The 20840-nt window shown below is 34.2% G+C and overlaps 1 pseudogene; it reads right to left on the bottom strand.

Annotated features, from left to right (window-relative positions):
• Nucleotides 1-120: 120 nt before the first annotated feature.
• Nucleotides 121-5358, bottom strand: LOC130812844 (lysine-specific demethylase JMJ29-like; annotated as a pseudogene).
• Between the last annotated feature and the right edge of the window lie 15482 nt (nt 5359-20840).

The raw sequence follows: 20840 nt of genomic DNA, 5'->3' as shown, positions 1-20840 counted from the left end.
ACAAATGGTAGAGTTTGCTATGACTTACGAATTTGTTAGTTTCTTACAATCAAATAATTCTCAATAATAAATCTAATTATACCATTTATAGCAATGAGGCATTACCACATTAAAAGTCTTTCAAATACAAAGCTTTAAAATAACCAACAACAAATGCGGCAACGAAAGTGAGAAGTCTATTGAAAAAAAATCACAAAAAAGAAAAAAAAAAACAAAAAAACAAAAAAACAAAAAAAATAAAAAAACAAAAAAACAAAAAAAAATGTAAGCACTTACAAAATTACAGTCAATAATATTTCTATCTTCAAAAGCAATCCTACTATTGAAATATGTCAACAGATCAACAACATACAATCTCTTATATCTAAACAGCATAAATGAATCATCAAATTAAATATAAACCACACATCATATCTAAGATTAGGATATAATATGTATGTAGTTTATATTATGGACAATAATTATGTATTAAAGAAAGATGTAATATGTAAAATTTTATTTTAATGATGTAAGTTTTATTTATTTTTTTAAAAATACTGTTTTGTTTTATTTCTTTTTTGCAATAATCACGGTTCGATAGACTTTCGCTTAGCATTACTTACTATTATATTCTAATAAACCTATATTTGGAAAAGAACTGTCCTTTTTAAGCACAAACTAATGCATACACACTTTGCACTATTAATTTCCAGCCTTTACGTTTATTTCAACAAAAAGAACAAAGTACTCCTCGTTACAGTGACTTTGAGAGAGTTGAGTGCACCGCCATAATACACCATTGTCCACCACCTCCATCGCCACAGAATCGTCGTCAACTGCTGCAAGATCATCATCCTCTTCCTGTAGTTGCTCCTGAAGGTGTCGGCTTTGTTGCGGGTAACTTTCTCATGCCCCATAGTACCTTATACTAATTGATTTCCGTTGTAGTCTGTTCCTTTTCTCCTAGCTTCACCGTTACTAACTTTAGTTACATATTTAAAAATAAATAAATAAATATATATATATATATATATATATATATATATATATATATATATATATATATATATATATATATATATATATATATATATATATATATATATATATATATATATAATTTTTGTATATACAAATCAAAATAGTTCATGGTAAATAAAAATGTTTATATAACAAACAAATAACAAAAAATCCTTAGTCCCAAAATAATTAGGTAAAGAACCGCCTGATATAGAAAAGGGAAATATATATTAGTTGATATACAGAGTCAATAATAACAAACTTTGAGCTTGAAAAAGGAAGTGGAACAGTTACGTGCAAATAGAGGGAGTATGAAATAGTAAACCTTTTTATACACATTATAGGGAATTTCAAATTTTGTATTAATATTGATTGCATGGAGGAACATTCATGCATCATTCAAGGTGCAAATAAATAGATAGATACAGATAAAAATACGTACCACATCAAACATGTGATAGTGAAGCTTGGTGACAGAGTCTCCAGAACCCAATTCTTGAGCACATCCATAAGCAATATAGGCCTTTGGACCCAAGTCTAGCTTCGAAGTTCTTAAAGACCACTTGGCTACTATGTTCAAAACTCCATTCCTAGGATGTGTATACCCCTTAAATGGCAATGCTTTGATAAATTCAGCACTATGACGTGGTAAACGCTGCTCAAATTTATCAATAGCTGGCCAGTCTTTCAACTTCAGTAAGCCAGGCCACTCAGCCCCCTCCAATCGACTTCGTGAATAATCTTTAAAAAATTGGTGAGAGTTGAGTTCAACCTACAGCGAATGGTACCCAATATCGATCACAATTTAAGCAACAGAGAACAAAAAAAGGATTATACAATTGAGAATCACAGCCTTGACAAAAGCAAAAACAATGGAAAAAATAAAACACACTATAAAACCTTAACTTAATGAAAAACAACAAAAAAAAAAAAGAAAAAGAAAAAAAACAAACAAAAGTTAAAATTTTAGAAAAAAAAAAAGTGGCCCTTTGTTATCATCAATGATGGTCAAATAGCTTGCCAAAGTCTTGACTTATGGTGGATTGACTAAAATAGAAAAGACAACTTGGATTGACTTATGGTGGATTCACCTTCAATACCCTATTTCCAACTTCATGAAAAGCACGCCACATGACCATTGGTTCCCAACTTAAACCAGGATTAGTCTCAAGAGTATTCCTGACAATGATTGGTTCTCCTAGGGTCCAATGCCACTGGAAGTGTTTGAGATCTCCATTTTGAATGTCTCCAGCATCTGGGCAATATAAATAATTGTCATTAGAACCTTCTCTGAAAGCACATTTCCGCATGATGCATCCACAGTCAACATCTGAAGCAAGGGATGAACATTCCTCAAGAGCATGGGAAGAATTATCTTGTTCCCGTTGGGACACAGTCTGCTCCGCTTTCTTCAACAATTCTGAGACCCAACCATTTGATAAGATACATTTTAATTCAAGAATTGCACCACCACAACCCTCATATATTGGTGGAGGGCAAGTTATGGCACCATTGTTCTCTGCTTTCCATTCAGATAAAGCCTTATTTTGATCAAGGGGTAACTCAGGAGAAAGGCCGCTAGCTATTCTCTTCACTTGAGCAGGAGCATCTTTGCTCTCTCTGATTGGACATGCGCTCTCTTTCTAGCTGAATCCTCTAAATTGGAAAGAGTGTTGTAGCCTCTAGTAGATTTTTTTGACTGACCACGAGAGTTTTTAGCATGCATAGATTATACATCCCTTTTAAAATATTCCGTTACAGCTTCTCCACAAACCTGCAGCTGTCCAGCACGAACTTCCCGGCAGCAAGTGAGACACAAATCATACATACATTCTGGACAACTTCTGTAAAGATCGACAATCACTAGTGTAAAAAAACGTATTTGCTGCTTATAATTTGCTGCGGTTTTTGTATATACGCAGCAATAAATAGGAAAAAGAATAAGAAAAAAAACAATTAATTGCTGCGGTTATGCTTAGGACTGCAGCAAATAAGTATTTAAAAAAAAATGAAGAAAAAATTTAAAGGCAGACAGACCAGGCTCCGCGCCTCGAGTAATTCTCCGCGGCCCGCGGAGTGCTTCTGACAGCAGCAAATAACACTTACAAAAACCTTAATTGCTCCGGTTATCGTGGCCCGCAGCAAATAACCGTTACATTAATAAATTAGAACCCGCCATTTCAAATTTTTTTTTTCACAAACTCGACTTCTCTTCAATTCATTCTGCGGTTGTTCTCAAAACCCATTGAAAAAATGCTTCATCTTCATCTTCATCTTCATCTGCTTTGTTCCTCTTCTTCATCCTCACAAACGTAACAGCAAAGTTCTTCATCTTTACAAAGTTCTTCATCTTCATCTTCAAAAACGCGGTGACAGTTTCTTCAAAGTCTTCATCTTCTTGGTTCATAAACCCACGAAATTTAATACTTTGGTCTTGTTCATCTTCAAAACCCACGACATTACAGTATTTTTTCTCCTTTTAATTTGTTAAGCATTTAAGTTTTGCAAGATATTCATGAAAAAACTCGAAAGTTATGGCAACCGTTTGTATACTAATTTTGTTTCTCTGTTTTTCGTTGTAGATATATATATATATATATATATATATATATATATATATATATATATATATATATATATATATATATATATATATATATATATATATATATATATATATATATATACACACACACACACACGTATGTATGTATGTATATATATATATATATATATATATATATATATATATATATATATATATATATATATATATATATATATATATATATATATGTATATATATATATATATATATATATATATATATATATATACATACATGTATATATATATGTATATATATATATATATATATATATATATATATATATATATATATATATATATATATATATATATATATATATATATATATATATATATATATATATATATATATATATATATATATATATATACATACATACGTGTATATATATATATATATATATATATATATATATATATATATATATATATATATATATATATATATATATATATATATATATATAGATGTAATTTAGTAGTTCAGTGAATTTTTGTTTGAATTGTTATTTGCAAATGATATGTTTTGCTTTTGCTTGTATGCTAGTTTGTTAAATATTTGTATTATTTGATAAAAATGTGGTTTGTTGTTATAGTTATGTCTTTAACTATTAGAATTAGAATATGATTTTATTTACAATGTAGTGCTTAATAGTGAAGTATGAAGTATAGAATTAGAATATGAAGTATGTATATTTAGGGTTAAATAGATTTTGTATAAATAAGTATATATTTTTTTAGGGTTAAATATGTTGGTTAGAAATAAGTATATATGTTTAAAAGTTGTGTATTAATTTTGTTTTCAATCAATTAATCACACTAATTAGGATGACAAAAGATCGTTCTTGGATGTATAGAAGCATTGAATCGTCGGAATTTATTGATGGCTTATTAGAATTTTGTAGTATTGCGGTTGAACATCAAGTTAGGACGGGGGGAGTTGGTTTTTATTGCCCATGTATCAGTTGTGGCAATGTATCAAAGGTAGATAGTGTTGACATAACGTACTTCTCTGTATGCTTAACACACTAAAAACCGTACATAATTCAAGATACCTTAACTGATTTATTGGAATAGTGCCGACATGCCACAATATTTAACATAACAATTACAAATTGTTAAATAATTCACTGATACTCTATAGAATATAGATATCGGTACAATATTAAAAAAAATAAAAATAATAACAATTATTAGCCAATTAATTCTTACTGCTAACTATATTTAATTACCATGACAATCAAAAATCAATAATACTGAGTATGATAGTAAATGCGTACCTTACTTTTGAAGTGTACTTTAACAACAAATGATTTTTAGGATAATTGGCATCATTTGCAGCAAATTAGATAGTCATCAGATTAGAAGATGTTTTAGGCAATGAGTTGAACAATCTATACGGATTGTCTCTTCTCTTATTGGACAAATTGTGTTTTTCACAATCTATACGGCAATTAGTTGAACAATCCATCAATTTGTAGGATGTTCCTTGCTAATAGTATACCAAGATCTCAATAGCAACCGTTTTCGATTATAATTAAATTTTAATCTTAATCGATCGCTTAGAGCTTTGGTGCTGATCACGTGTTATAAAATTAAAGAGAAAGAGGAAAAGTAGGGAAGAGAGTAGATCGATATTCTTAATACTGAATGATGTGGGTGTACATATGTATATATACATGTGATACAATTAGGGTTTCCTTGTAGAATAACAAGTCTAGTATATCTAGAATATCCTAGAATAATCATAAGGGTATAATGGATATCCACTAAATAAATATAATATATAACACCGTCAATTTTTTATTTACTTTTTTGACAAATTATCTTATGAAGTTTTTAATTCATTACTTGTACACTATTTAACTACTTTATATATACATGCATATATATATATATATATATATATATATATATATATATATATATATATATATATATATATATATATATATATATATATATATATACTAGTAGAAAAAACCTCGTTTGCTGCGGTTTTTTTGCCATTATTTGCTGCGGTTTTGGCCCCCAGCAATAGTGATAGCAGCAAGATGTCCTACTTTAAATGCTGCGGTTCAAAACCGCAGCAAATAAGGGCATTATTTGCTACGGTCATGGGCTAAAACCGCAGCAAATAATGGGTGTTATTTGCTGCGGTCAGGGGGAAAAACCGCAGCAATAAGTGTGTCATTATTTGCTGCGGTCAGGCTTAAAACCGCAATAAGTCTCTTTTTTTTTTTGTTCTTTTTCCGTTTAATCCTTATAATAATGCAATAATATTACAATGTAATAACAGTGATTAATCCAATGATAATCACAGATAATAGACATTAATCTCTTTGTAATAATAAACTCTCGCTCGTATATATATATATATATAATATAATATGTACGTACATATATATATATATACATTAAATAAACTATAAAAAATAATCAATAGTAATTACAATTTATCAAGGACAAATATTAGCAAGATACACGGCAATCTTGTCTTTTAATTCGCGCATCTCTTCACTTCTCAAAGCGCGTGTTTCCCTCGGAATGTCGTTTAAAACCTATATTATAATATTAAAATAAAAGCTATATATATTAATATAGAAACATTAGATTTTACCAATAATATATTTAATTAAGAACGTAACAAATACTTACGGCATCTATATTTTCGACTCCAAATTCCTACACGGAATTTATAATAACGTCCATAAACTTCAGCGCGTAGTAGCCGCAGTCAACGGAAGAAGGAGGTTGTTGAAATCACTAAGAAAAAATAGAAGTTAGTGTCAAAAACGGTTAAAAACGCATAAAATCGCAACTTAACACATAAATTCTAGAATATGACTATGATTTTCAATTCTAACAACTTCTACACAATAATATATACCAAATAGTGTTGTGTGCCAAGTTTCGTGCAAAACAAACAAAGTTTGAGCTACTTTACGCGCGGAATTGACAAAAACGCTTAAAAACGCATAAAATCGCAACTTAACTTCTAATTTCTAGCATATGACTATTATTATCAATTCTAACCATTTCAACACAATAATATATGCCAAATAGTGTTGTGTGCCAAGTTTCGTGCATAACAAACCATGTTTGACCTACTTTACGCGCGAAATTGACAAAAACGCTTAAAACGCATAAAATCGCAACTTAACTTCTAATTTCTAGCAGATGACTATTATTATCAATTCTAACCATTTCAACACAATAATATATGCCAAATAGTGTTGTGTGCCAAGTTTCGTGCATAACAAACCATGTTTGACCTACTTTACGCGCGAAATTGACAAAAACGCTTAAAAACGCATAAAATCGCAACTTAACTTCTAATTTCTAGCATATGACTATTATTATCAATTCTAACCATTTCAACACAATAATATATGCCAAATAGTGTTGTGTGCCAAGTTTCGTGCATAACAAACCATGTTTGACCTAATTTACTCGCGAAATTGACAAATAAAAACGCGAAATTGACAGCATCAAACTAGTGACCAGACCACCTTGCACGACACGTGGAGACCAAACCTATGCATCCAGGACCTAGGCTAAAGTGGAAATGGAATCTTGGTACTTGGATCTAGCTATCAAGGTCCTAAAACCATTCTAACAATCCCCGTGGACTCCTAGAAGCTGAGCCGAAGGAGGGCTGGTCGACAGTTTGCTAGATCAGAATTTTGTTTAAGTGTTTGTGGTTGTTTCGTGTTCTTTTCATGATCATTTGACCAAACCTATACAAAACCCATAAAATCGAATTTGTGTACCTTTCTTGCTATCCATTTTGGAAATGTGGCTCTGGATGTAGATCCCATTTGTCCACGCACTCTTTTCATTGCGCTGAAACGCATGGGAAAAGTAATACCATTTATATATATATATAACACTTAATTAAATCAAATTGGTAAAATAATTAATATTACGTACGCATTCAACAATGCTTTGAATCTTGTGTTGCGAGGTAGGCTGTTAGGTTTTTGTAATGAGTCGAAGACGTGCACGGTGTTCGTTAAAGGACATATGATCAAAAGTATCCAATGCAAACTACAAACACAAATTAAAAATCAACAAATTAGAGATTAGGTGACTTTAAAAATCAAAAGATAAGTTCAATTTCAAAAATAAAACTTACTCTTCCCAATATGGAGCCAGAATGAATGTGTGTTTACATGCAAGGGAATTAGTCAAAGCAGTCTCAATGTATGCTCTGACGACATCTGGATCATTTCTACATTTACTACCCGAAATCGTCTCCGGACAAAACCATCCAATTTTTATTGGAGGTTCGCAAGAATTTACCTCCTCGTAAACCGCACTAAACTCACAAATAAGAGAATTTTGTTCGTAATTCGGTCATTAAAACAATTAAACAACAATGCCTAACTTGTAAGATAATGAACATCACCTCATGTAGACATGGAAAAGAGCTACGTTCAGCATCTCTCCTCTCAAAAATTGCCCGATGTCACTAGGACCAATAATTACATACGGGTCTTCTGAAAAGCAGTATTGCTCCTTCAGCAGGGGCAACATGATTGGGTCCTCCTCACTTATGCGAGATGCACAATAATGCAGCCATTTGCAATCTTGAGAGAGATCTTTTAGCTCCTCATCAGTCAAAATTGGAGTGTTTGGCATCGACTTTGACCCAGTCGACACCTTTGTTGAGGAACCGACCTCTCTACAAGATCCCTTTGGACTCTTTTGCTATTTCAATTTATAAAATTAAATTAGTGTGAGCATGCAATTTAAAAAATAAAAATAAATAAGGTACAAATGATTCTTACCATGTTAGTGAATCGGACCCAAGCATATGGCCATGTGATGAAACTACCTAGGGCATCTGATAGTTTCTCAAGGCTCCATGCTGGCATTGGAATTGGGAGTGAGAAATCTTCAAACCCCTTTACAATAGTCTCCACGGCCACACTGATGTGGCCACTTGTAACAGGCACTGAATGCACTGTTTGGCCCTCTTTATTTGGCTGTGCCATACCATATGCAACCTCAGTTAAGTCGCCATCACTAGCAACACCTAACTGAGGCAGCAAAAGAGAACAAGGAGTCGCCTCCTGAAAATTGTGTCGTTTAGTATAATAAGCATCATAATAAAATTTTAATTACGCGTTGCAATTTAAATTAATAAGTGCTTATATATTTAAAAACTATGTACCTGTAGCACTGGCACCGGAGTTGGCTCCGGATTTTGAGCAACGGGGGTATTAGTAAAGAGCTGGGGTGCTACGGGGGTAATGGGCTCGGGTGTTGGCTCGACCAAAGCGTTAGAATCCCCATGTTGACTTCCCTGATCATCGACAATCAGGTTTGCCAAGTCCACAATGGGTGCACCCATCTTTTGCAACACGGTGGCCAACTTCGCGAGAACATCCTTCGTAATCTCCGCTCGGAGGGTTGCTGCTTCTTCCCGCAGTGCCGTTCGGGATTGAGTAGCAACACACTCTTTGCCGAATGCCTTCTGTAACCCCACGTGGACGCCTCCTTTTCCGACTACCCGCCCACTGTGGTCTTTCCCTAAGACCATATGCAATGCGTCAACATTGCCTTTTGGGGTGAACTCCCCCGTAGCTTCTTTTTCCTTCCAGCCCATCTGTTCAAATAAAAAGTGACATATATAGTAATTAGTATAAGTACATCAAAGCCAAAGAATACAAAACAAATGAAGAATATACCTAATAATTTCAAAACTCACCACAGCATCAGCAACCTTCTTCGTTCCTGGATCATTAATGGTAAATTTACCACTTGCATCTCGGGAATGAAGCCCACAATACCAATCACGCACCCGATCTCCAGCAAGAGTATGTACGGATGCGGAGGTAGTCGTAGATGAGGGTGTGGATGAACTTTGATTGGGGTATAAACCCGCATCCACCCACTCTTTTCGGACCTCATCGTACGTTTTCTGGCCTAAGCGATGGTAAAACTTCCTTTTGCTTGCAGAATCTGAAGCTTTACCACGCTTTTCCTAATTAATCAATAGAAATCGAATGTCATGTATTAGTTTAATGACTGAATCAAAAGAAGTAAATTCAAATTGGTAAACTATAATATAATATGAAATACTTACAACTTCTATGGGAGTTGTTCTTTTGGCAACAAAGGTCTCCCAATCCCTCTTCGATATGTGACCCCATATTTCGTAGGGCATCTTCGAAGGTGCTTGCTCTCCACCTTCGTTTCCCGTTTTGACCTTTTTGGTCGTACGGGCACAGGTCTTCGTAATCCAGCCAGTTACTAGCTTGGATTTGAAATCTCTGAATCTTTCAGCAACAGCTGAAAGAAACACATTCTTCTTGTCCTCATCGCTCTCGACGTGGAAAAGATTCTACAAAAAAAATTTATATTTGTTACTGTCAATTAAATTAATTTTAAAATGAAACTAAATGAGTAAAAATAGTAAAGTTGCTTACCACAGTATCATTCCATAGAGAGTTTTTCAAACCCTCTGGAACCTCGTTCCATGCGTGCAATATGGAAATCTTGCGGATACATAGGCCCACTTGTTTTCCATATTGCCTACGCCATTTTCCGCAGGGTTGACCCAATGCATTGTATTCCAAATGCATTGGTTCCGTGACTTTGAGGTTTTTCGTAGGACCTCGCCCTTTTCTTTTCTTACTGGTAGTGGGAGCATCCATTGGTGGGACGTCTTCAGTCTCAAAATCATTGTCTAGAGGTGGAGCGTCTTCAGCCATACGCTCGAATCTCACAATTTGGTCCTCTTCACTGTCGTAACTACGATGCTCATTATCCGAGGTCTCAATCTCGGGGACAATTTCGTCTCTGAATAGATGCATTATATATCAGTACCTGAAAGAGTATGAATAGAAATATATTAGAACATAAGCTAAGTAATATTAAGAATATGACTATGATTTACAATTCTAATACGTACGTTCAACACAATAATATATAACAAATAAGTGTTCTGTGCAAAGTTTCATGCAAAACAAACCAAGTGCCAAAAAAAATTTTAAAAGCTTTAAATTCATACCTTGTGAATCACTTAATTCAAATGTATTCCTTCCGTGTGATCTACACGCATATAACCAACATCTACATCATCTACATCATCTTGATCCACTGATATTGGATTGATAAAGGGAGGGGAGTCTTCAAAAGCTTCATATTCTTCCTCATCCTCAACATCACCTATACCAAGAATGCTTCTTTTTCCCGGTACAACAATAGACCATTTTTTATCAGACGAGTCTACAATGTAGAATACTTGCTTGGCTTGTGTGGCTAGTATGAATGACTCCTCACTATCACGCAAACGAGCTAAGTCTAAAAGAGTGAATCCACAAGGGTCGTCATTTTTTATGCATCGTCGATTATTATCTACCCACTTACATTTGAAAAGACCAATATTGAAAGTAGAGTAGTCAAGCTCCCATATTTCATATACCCGCCCGTAGTATACCAATTTAGCATCAACCGGCGCTTGATCCTTCGCACTCGCGTAAAATGTAGATGACGCCAAAATAGAAACCCCACTATTCTGTAGATACGATGACTTCTTGTCTTGACCCTCAGTCCAAAATGTGAAGCCATTGACATCGTAACCCTCATATTTGTTGACATCATCACGAGGACCAAAAGCTAACCACTTAACAATTTCGGATACACCCTTGAGTTCTTCGCATATTACTCGATTATGAAACCAATTAATAAACGTCTTGTTATGCAACTGCATCAATGCCCTATCCCCTTTAGAAGGATGTTTTGCGCGCAATATATCAAAATGCTCACTCAAAAAAGGATGAACTTCCGGAATATGATGCAACACATACAAGTGTGCTTGTAGAAGGCTTTCTCGAGGAGGTGTGACCGATTTGGAGCCAATTGTTACTTTTCCCTCAAGCCTTCCTTCATGTCTAGAGGTGGGAAGTCCAATAGGCTTTGCCATGGCCAAATACTCGGCTATAAAGTTACTAATCTCATCGCTCACAGTGCCTTGAATCATACTCCCCTCGGGTTGTGCTGGATTCCTCACCTTGTTTTGTAAAACACCCATGTGTCTTTCAAAAGGATAACACCACCTTAAAAAAACTGGACCCAAAATTTTGATCTCACGAACGAGATGGACAATAAGATGAACCATTATGTCAAAGAAAGAAGGTGGAAAATACATCTCAAACTTGCATAAAGTTACAATCACGTCGAGTTGAAGTGCATCAAGTTTAAAGGGATCAAGAACTTTACTACAAATTGTGTTGAAGAACGAACATAGCTCGGTAATAGCATATCTCACATGTTTTGGCAGTATTCCACGGATTGCAATTGGTAAGAACACTTGCATCATTACATGGCAATCGTGAGATTTCATGCTTCCCAACTTCAGCTCACCATTTAGGCTAACAAATCTCTTCATGTTGGATGAGTACCCAAACGGAACCCTAATGCCATACAAACACTCACAAAATGTCCGCTTCTCTGCTTTGGACAATGTGTAGCAAGCTGGAGGCAAATAAACTTTGTCATTAAGCATCTTCTTCTTACTGCCACCAACTTCATCATCAGCTCTATTTCTTTTCTTACTCACCTTAACATGTGCCCACAACTCCGGACGAAGACCCTTACATTCAAACCAATCTCGCACGGCCCTAACATCTTTTGTCTTACCCGGAATGTTCATGAGAGTCCCGAGTATGGCATCGCATACATTTTTCTCTATATGCATAATGTCAAGACAATGCCTAACCTGTAGATCTCTCCAATATGGAAGCTTCCAAAAGATTGATTCTTTTTTCCATAATCGGCCTTCACCTCCTTGCACTTGCCCCGTTTTACCAAATACAGTCTCAACTCCCTTAACCTGTTCATAAACCTCATAACCGGTCAACGGTCGACGAGCTACACGGTCCTCAACCTCCCCATTGAACAACTTCTTCTTCTTACGATATTGGTGGTCTCGTGGGAGGAACTTTCGATGGTGCATGAATACGTGTTTGCACTTAGGAATCCACGTGGATTCCATGTCATCGATACATATCGGGCATGCTTTCTTCCCTTTTTTCTTATACCTCGATAAGTTGCCATATGCCGGAAAATCATTAACGGTGCATAAAAGCATTGCACGCAAGGTGAACTCCTCATTAGCATATGCATCAAACACTGAAACGCCTTTATCCCACATCTTTCTCAAATCCTCAACGAGAGGTGCAAGATACACATCTATGTCATTGCCAGGTTGTTTAGGACCCGAGATAAGAAGCGAAAGCATTATGTACTTACGCTTCATACACAACCAAGGTGGCAAATTATAGATCACTAAAAGTACCGGCCAAGTACTATGTTGAGAACTAAGATTGCCGAACGGGTTCATTCCATCCGTACACAGTCCGAGCCTTAAATTACGAACCTCATCCCCAAAAGTCTTATGCAACCTATCAATACTCTTCCACTCCGGAGAATCAGATGGATGTGTGAGCAAGTGACCTTTCTTCACCCTATCTGCATGCCACCTCAAATTTAACGCATCTTTCTTTATAGACAACAAGCGCTTGAATCTAGGTATTATTGGAAGATACCACAATACCTTAGCCGGGGGCCCTTTAGCATCCCGAGCCCCTTTACGCTTGTAGCGCGATAACCCACACCTAGGACACTCTTCTAAGTTCTCGTTTTCATTCCGATACAACACACAATCATTCGGACACGCATGAATCTTCTGGTACTCTAAGCCGAAAGGACACATGAGCTTTTTGGCATAATATGTCGACTTTGGAAGTTCATTTTCCTCAGGAAGCAACTCACCTAACGCTTCTAATAACATTGTGAAACTAGCGTCACTCCAATTGAACTTTGACTTAATGTTGAAAATTGTCAACACTGCTGTTAGTTTGGTGAACTTTGTACATCCAGGGTACAAAGGCTTTTGAGAAGCCTCTGTCAACAAGTCAAAAACACGAGGACGTTTTCCTAACTCATCCTCGACTCCCTCCATCATCTCATCAACACGATCCACATCCTCATCGACATTCTCTTCATCTGTCTCATACCCATCAACATGATCTACTACATCCTCATTGACATCGGCCACATTATTGACGTCCTCAACAACACTTTTCTCTTTGTAAACTCCCTCCTCACCATGCCAAACCCAAACATGATATTGAGGCCTAAACCCACGTCGAAGTATGTGCTCCCTAAGGATATCAACACTATCTACCTTTGATACATTGCCACAACTGACACATGGGCAATAAAAACCAACTCCCCCCGTCCTAACTTGATGTTCAACCGCAATACTACAAAATTCTAAAACGCCATGAATAAATTCCGACGATTCAATGCTTCCATACATCCAAGAACGATCGTTTGTCATCCTAATTAGTGTGATTAATTGATTCAAAACAAAATTAATACACAACTTTTTTTTATTAATGTCATATTAAGTCAAACATGATATTTATTAATTTATTATAAAAAAAAATAAAATAAAAAAAAAAAACCAAAGCCATATTAAGTCAAGGGTCACTGTTACATTTATAAAAACCCCAAAACCAAATAAAAATCCTTTTCATTTCTTGTGGCACATTCTTTTTCTTTTCTTTTCTTTTTTTTTTTATATCTTTAACTAACTATTATTTAAAAACAAATTTCCTTTTCATTTCTCATGCCCATTTATATTTTTTTCAACAAGATTGGATAAACGATATTTTATATGCAATTAAATCTTTGAAAACTTCTTTTTTTTTGTCAAATTTAGATATTTACAAACCCACGTACATCTTCATTTTTTATTTTAATTTTTTAGTTTTCTTTGTTTTGATCATCATCTAGATTAGATTGAACTAATATATAATCTAATCAATGAAATAATAAGTGTAAAACAATCACATGCGACCAGCAACAAGAACAAAGCAAATGCGACCAGCAACAAGAACAGAAGCAACAATGAGATATTTCAATGCTTATTGAAATTAAAAAGAGAAATAATACCTTAATTCGTGAGTTTTGAAGATGAACAAGCAAATGCCTTTGGTTTCAAACAACGGTTTTGAAGAATGCGCACACAGTAGAACAAGCAAATGCACGAAACAAGCAAACGTTTGTGAACATAGTAGAACAAGCAAACTTTTGATTTCTGGGTTTGTGAATGACAATGAAGATGAACACGTACAGTTGAACAAGCAAACGTTTGTTCTGGGTTTGTGAATGAAAATAAAGATGAACACGTACAGTAGAACAAGCAAACGTTTGATTGAGAGAACAAAGCAGCAGTAGAACAGCAGTAGCAAACGTACAGTTCTGGGTTTTTGGTTTTCAATGGGTTCGTTTCAGAGAACAAAAGGCAGTTTAATCGTTTTGTATGAAGGGTTTTGTGAAGGGTTTATTGTGAAAAAGAAACTGATGATTATGGCGGGTTTTCTTAAAATTCCAAAGCTCATTTGCTGCGGTTCAAAGGAAACCGGAGCAATTAAGTTATTTTCCCGGTTTATTTGCTGCGGTTCATGAAAAACCGGAGCAATTAAGGAAATAATGAAGCGCTATTTGCTGCGGTTTGGCCTTAACCGGAGCAATTAATTTGTTTTGAATAATATTTGTTGCGGTCCACTAGTTAACCGCAGCAATTAAAGGGGTTTTTTTTTCCTTATTCATTCTCCTCTTTATTGCTGCGAATATGAAAAAACCGCAGCAAATAATGAGCAGCAAATACAATTTTTTCCACTAGTGATATATATATATATATATATATATATATATATATATATATATATATATATATATATATATATATATATATATATATATATATATATATATATATATATATATATATATATATATATATATATATATACTTCTTCCATTAAATATTAGTTGCAACAAATAAATATTTTATGACTTACAAATAATACTCATTGTTACAAATTATAATTAACGGATAAAGTATATGTATAGGGACTTAGGGTTGGAAGAAGGGTTCTTATGGTGAAAAATATAGATACATTGACCTTGTCTTATAAATACATTAGAAATACATTGTATACACATTAATAATACATTGCAAATACATTAACTTCTTTCCTTTTGTTTTGGGTGGAAAATAAAAGAAGGAAGTTACTGAAGGGGAAAACAGAAGAGGGTCAGAAGAATCAAATACATTAACTTCTTTCATTTTTTCTTTTGGGGTGCAAAATGAAAGAAGGAACTGAAGGGGAAAAGAGAAATGGGTCAGAAGAATTTGATAGAATTAACCAATTACTAACGTTGAAACAGAAGAGAAGAGGAGAGTTGAAAAGGACAAGCGTCGGATGCTGAGTAGGGAGGAGAGAGAAAGGGGGGTTAAATGGTAAATGCATTCATCATGTCTTACGCAGTTACGCCCATTACTAAACACAAAGCTCAATTCTTGTGCTCAATGAAGGAAAATTAAAATCCCCCAAAACCTACAATGGTCCCCACATCGGTATATCTTACATCGTGAGTAAGTTTTACACTTTGAGTACATTAAGATGTATAATGGTACCCACATTACTTTTACAATAATGAATTGCAAGTTGAACCAAAAGATATTTGCAATGATGTTATTTGCTAAATGTATAACCAAATTCACAAAGCATTGAACTTAATAATCTAAAATCTGGAAATTTAATTCGTATAATAATAAACAAGTTTTTAGGCCCGGGCGATGTCCCAAATTATTACATTATTTCCATGATAGAAATCATTGATAATATTTAATTTTGATAGAATGACAAGTAATATGTTAATAGCTTAGTGACTAACATGTTAAAAGTTAAGCTAAAGGTTAGTTCAAATCTTGTAAGATCCACATTTTTTAGTACTAGGTTAGGCCCATGTGCGCGTTGCACGCAGAGCAACACGCAATAGTACAAGAGTGCGTCTCGATGTTGTGAAATGTGTTGATTTTATTTGCTTAGACATTTAGCTCGATTTAAAATCGGAATTGTATATATAGCTAATAGATTTTTATAATTGTTTTTAAAAAGTACTTTTAGTGATAGATCTTCACAAATTCTTATATATGTGGTTGGCGTGTGGCCAATCATCATGGAGGTTACTTTGTGAGTATTAAGCTTACTTGGTCAGTATTATAAGGATTACTCAGTCAATGATACATGGGTTACTTGATCAGTGTTATAGGAGTTATTTTATTTTGTTTACAAAAATATCACATAGTGCGGCTAGCCAAACTCAAGACGTGTTGATATATTTTAAGTTTAGATTTATCATTTTAGAGATATATTTTAAATGTGCTCGTGCGTGAATATTTTCGCTCATTGGGTCCAAATTAAGTGGAAATTCTTAAAAGTTAGTCTCATTGACCGATAATAAGGTGACACGTTTCAAACTTTTAGTATTATTTGCAAATCAATTGTAAACCCAAAAAAAATGTCAATTATAACAAAATTGTATAGACACTAACACAAAAGAAAGAGTTAAAAAATGAAAATAAAGAACAATAAAGCTGAAAATTACAAGGAATTTGAGAAGAATATAAGTGGAGAAGAAAGCTCAGTGTTTTATACCTTAAACTGAAGTTCAATTACTTGAACAAAAATGATTTTCGAGTGATTAAGCTAGCTTGGTATTTCCGTAGATTGCCGGAAAATGGAGTTGTTTTATCAGAATCCATGCCTATTCTTCCGCCTCATCATTTAATTTGATTACCCTATAAGAACCAAATGGAAAAAAAATCAAAATTACAACTAAATAGGTCGTTAAAATCTGTATGGCTCCAATAACTATAACCTATATATAGTTTAATAACTGATAGTTAAATTAACAAAAGTGTGAGACTAAACCCTAGGTATTGAAATTTTCCTAGTTTCTCAACTTAATCTCTTTCTCCTTTCAACATCACAGTCTCTTTCCACTTCGCTTCCTGTTTCACTGCCTTTCTGCCTCTGAAAACTCTTCCTAATTGGTTTCTCCAAGATCGGCATTTGCTTTCAAAAATGATTTTGCTAGACATACAAAGCAGAAAATTAATATAAAAATTTCTATCATAAATGTGTCTAACATGAGAAGGAGGAATTGAAATTTTAATAACGATTATGTTGGACCTCTTGAGTTTTGATGATGACTACACTTTAGCAAATATGTGTTTAGAGATTTTGTGCAGGTCGATATCCGATTAATTGTGATCGTTGATAGTACCTATGGCTTAGTTCATGGGAATATACATGTCAAAAGGTTTCAAGAGATGTTAGAAGAGTATATCACGTGGGATGTAAAATGGAGACAGGAAGTCTACTGTTCCCAGGTTTGATGTTCTAGCAAGTTGGAATTTGGAGACAGCGCAGTGTTCCCAAACTGAAGTCAATTTACGTTAGCTAATAAATTCTATCTTTTTTTTTAGTTAATGTATTTAAATTAATTGGTTGCATTAGTTTATTAAAGTTAATTGGCAAAAAGAATTTCTAAAATTCCTCACGTGTGGGTTTCAAGATTAATTCCTTATTTTTAGGAGATAAAATTGGATCTACTAAAAAGTAGGAACAGCAGTTAGGTCTTAATTATTTTTGGATTTTCTGAAATATAATAAAAATAATCTTTTCCTAAAAATAGTAAAAATAACCATTTTCTAAGAATTAGTCAAAAGATAACCGTTTTTAGAATTAGTCAAAAGATAACCATTTTACCAAAACCGTTTTCTAAATATAGCATGAAGTTCCAGCCATTAATTTGGGGAACAGGAATTACTACTGAAGAAATTGCTACTTTAGGGAACAGCGGTTATTAAGGAACAGTGGTTATCAGGGTATAGCGGTTACTGATTGCCTTAACCGTTTGTTTGATTTATTCAAAGGCTGAAGTATTAACCGTTTTGTGATTCATTCAGCATCATTCATTGATCCATGACTAAGGATAATGGGTTGGAATATTTTTCTATTTTTAGAAATTTATTTTATTATAAATAAGCTAACTAGCTCGGTTTTTCAAAAAAAAAAATAAACGCATGCTTTGAGAGAAAAATAATCTTTGCGTTTGATTTTGAAATTCTACAAGTAATATTTTTGTGTTTTTAAATTGCCAATTAATTCATAATATTTACTTGTGCAACTCTTTGATTTATTTTAGAGAATTTCTATGATTTTTGTAAGGGATTTTGAGAGTTTATGTAATTAGACTCGAGTGAGTCTAAGGGGGAAGTTAGATAGCTTTTAGTGAAGCTAGAGAGGATTAGCTTATTGTAAAGCTAAGTTTGTTGCTTTGAGTAAAGCAATTAGAGAGTGAAGAGTTGGCCTAGTTGTTTCGCTTCGAGTGAAGTAAGGTGTTTATTGTAATTGTAACTAATTGCCTTAAACATAGTGAAGTTGTTAGAAATCCCAAGTGGTCGTGGTTTTTCCTTTTGTTTAGGCCCAAAAGGTTTCCACGTAAAATCGTGTGTCTCTCTTATTATTTTGCTCTTAGTTTAAGCTTTATTTATTTTGAATAATTCCGCAAAAACAGGGCACAATCGCTTAAACTTGCAACAACAACAATTCACCCCCCCTCTTGTTGTTGTTCCCGTTCCTAATTGAATCAACAATTGGTATCAGAGCCATGTTCCCAGAAGATCAGGAAACCCTGAGGGCAGATTCTGGTGTTCCCGAAAAATGTCAATTATGAACGAGCGAATGGAAGAAGGGTATTCAACTCAAAGACCGCCAATGTTCGATGGAAAATTCTATACATACTGGAAGAATAGGATGGAGATCTTCATCAAAGCGGAAAATTATCAAGTTTGGAGAGTCATAGAAATCGGAGATTTTGAGGTAACCACTACTAACTCCAACAATGAAATTGTTCCCAAACCTATAACCGAATATGAAAAAGAAGATTTTCAGAAAATGGAATTAAATGCTCTTGCTATAAAATTACTTCATTGTGGTCTTGGACCAAACGAGCATAATAGAATTATGGGGTGCAAATCCGCTAAGCAAATTTGGGACCTGCTTGCTGTTACCCATGAGGGAACAAGTGAAGTAAAACGGTCCATTGATTTGTTAATGTCTAAATACGAGAGATTTGTTATGGAGCCAAGAGAAAGTATCCAAGAGATGTTCACTAGGTTCACCAACATAACAAACGAGCTTGTCTCTCTTGGAAGAATAATTCCCACTGATGAACAAGTAAGGAAGATTCTTAGGAGCCTTCCTTAAGATGAGCGCTGGAGGGCCAAGGTTACTGCTATACAAGAGTCCAAAGATTTTACAAAGTTTAATCTAGAGGAGCTGGCTGGTTCCCTAATGACACATGAATTGCATTTGGGAACAGCAGACAGTTCTAGGAACAAGGGACTGGCTCTGGCAGCGGGGGAACAGGACGAATCAGAATGTGATGAGGAAGAGGCTGCTTTATTGGTACGAAAATTCAAGAAGTTCTTCAGGAACAGCAGGTATGCAAATCAAAGAAACAACAAAGAAAGAAGAACAAAAAATCTTGAATGCCACAAATGTGGAAGTACCGAACACTTCATCAAGGATTGCCCAACATGGAAGAATGAAAAGGGCAAGGGAAAGACAAGAGATTCAAGAAGACCATTGAACAAAGAGAATCTTAACAAGACTGACTTTCGTAAGGCCATGATTGCTGCATGGGGAGAAACTGAAAGTGAGAATGAAACTATTGTTCCCGAAGAAGAGGAGACAGCTAACCTATGTCTCATGGCTACACATAAAGGCAAGGAGAAGCAGGTAAATATTTCTAATTCATTTTCTAACCATTCATTCAATCCAAGTAAAAATGAATTAAAAGAGTTGTTAAAAGAGGCACAAGTTAAACTTGAAAATTGCAATGATAAGTGTCTCAAGTTAGAAAAGGAACTTAAGGTAAGCAAAGACCATGTCTCATACATAAACACCTTTAGACATGATGTCCAAAACAGATTTTTCGGTTTGTTGGACCAAAATATAATACTAAAGGAAAATATGGAGAGACTTAAGAAGGAAAATGTTATTCTTAACATTGAGCTATCGCAATACAAATTATTAGGCTTAAATGAGGAATTGATAGATGCATCTACTAATGATTTATGCAATGATTTTCAATATTTAAAAATGAATTCGGAATCCAACCGTAACAACAATAACAATCTTGAATTAAATTCAAGAGAAAAAGGGAAAATCAAAATAACTCCCAAATGGATTCTAGATGCTAAAAGTAAGAAATCACAAGGCCTAAAATATTTTAAGAATAACAAAAGTAAGAAAGCTTACGTTGATCTTCCTAGAGACAGGTACTGT

This window comes from Amaranthus tricolor, chromosome 5 (assembly GCF_026212465.1).
Source record: "Amaranthus tricolor cultivar Red isolate AtriRed21 chromosome 5, ASM2621246v1, whole genome shotgun sequence".
Taxonomy (NCBI): domain Eukaryota; kingdom Viridiplantae; phylum Streptophyta; class Magnoliopsida; order Caryophyllales; family Amaranthaceae; genus Amaranthus; species Amaranthus tricolor.
The sequence above is the reverse complement of the archived record's forward strand: the minus strand, read 5'-3'. Positions and strand labels throughout refer to the sequence as shown.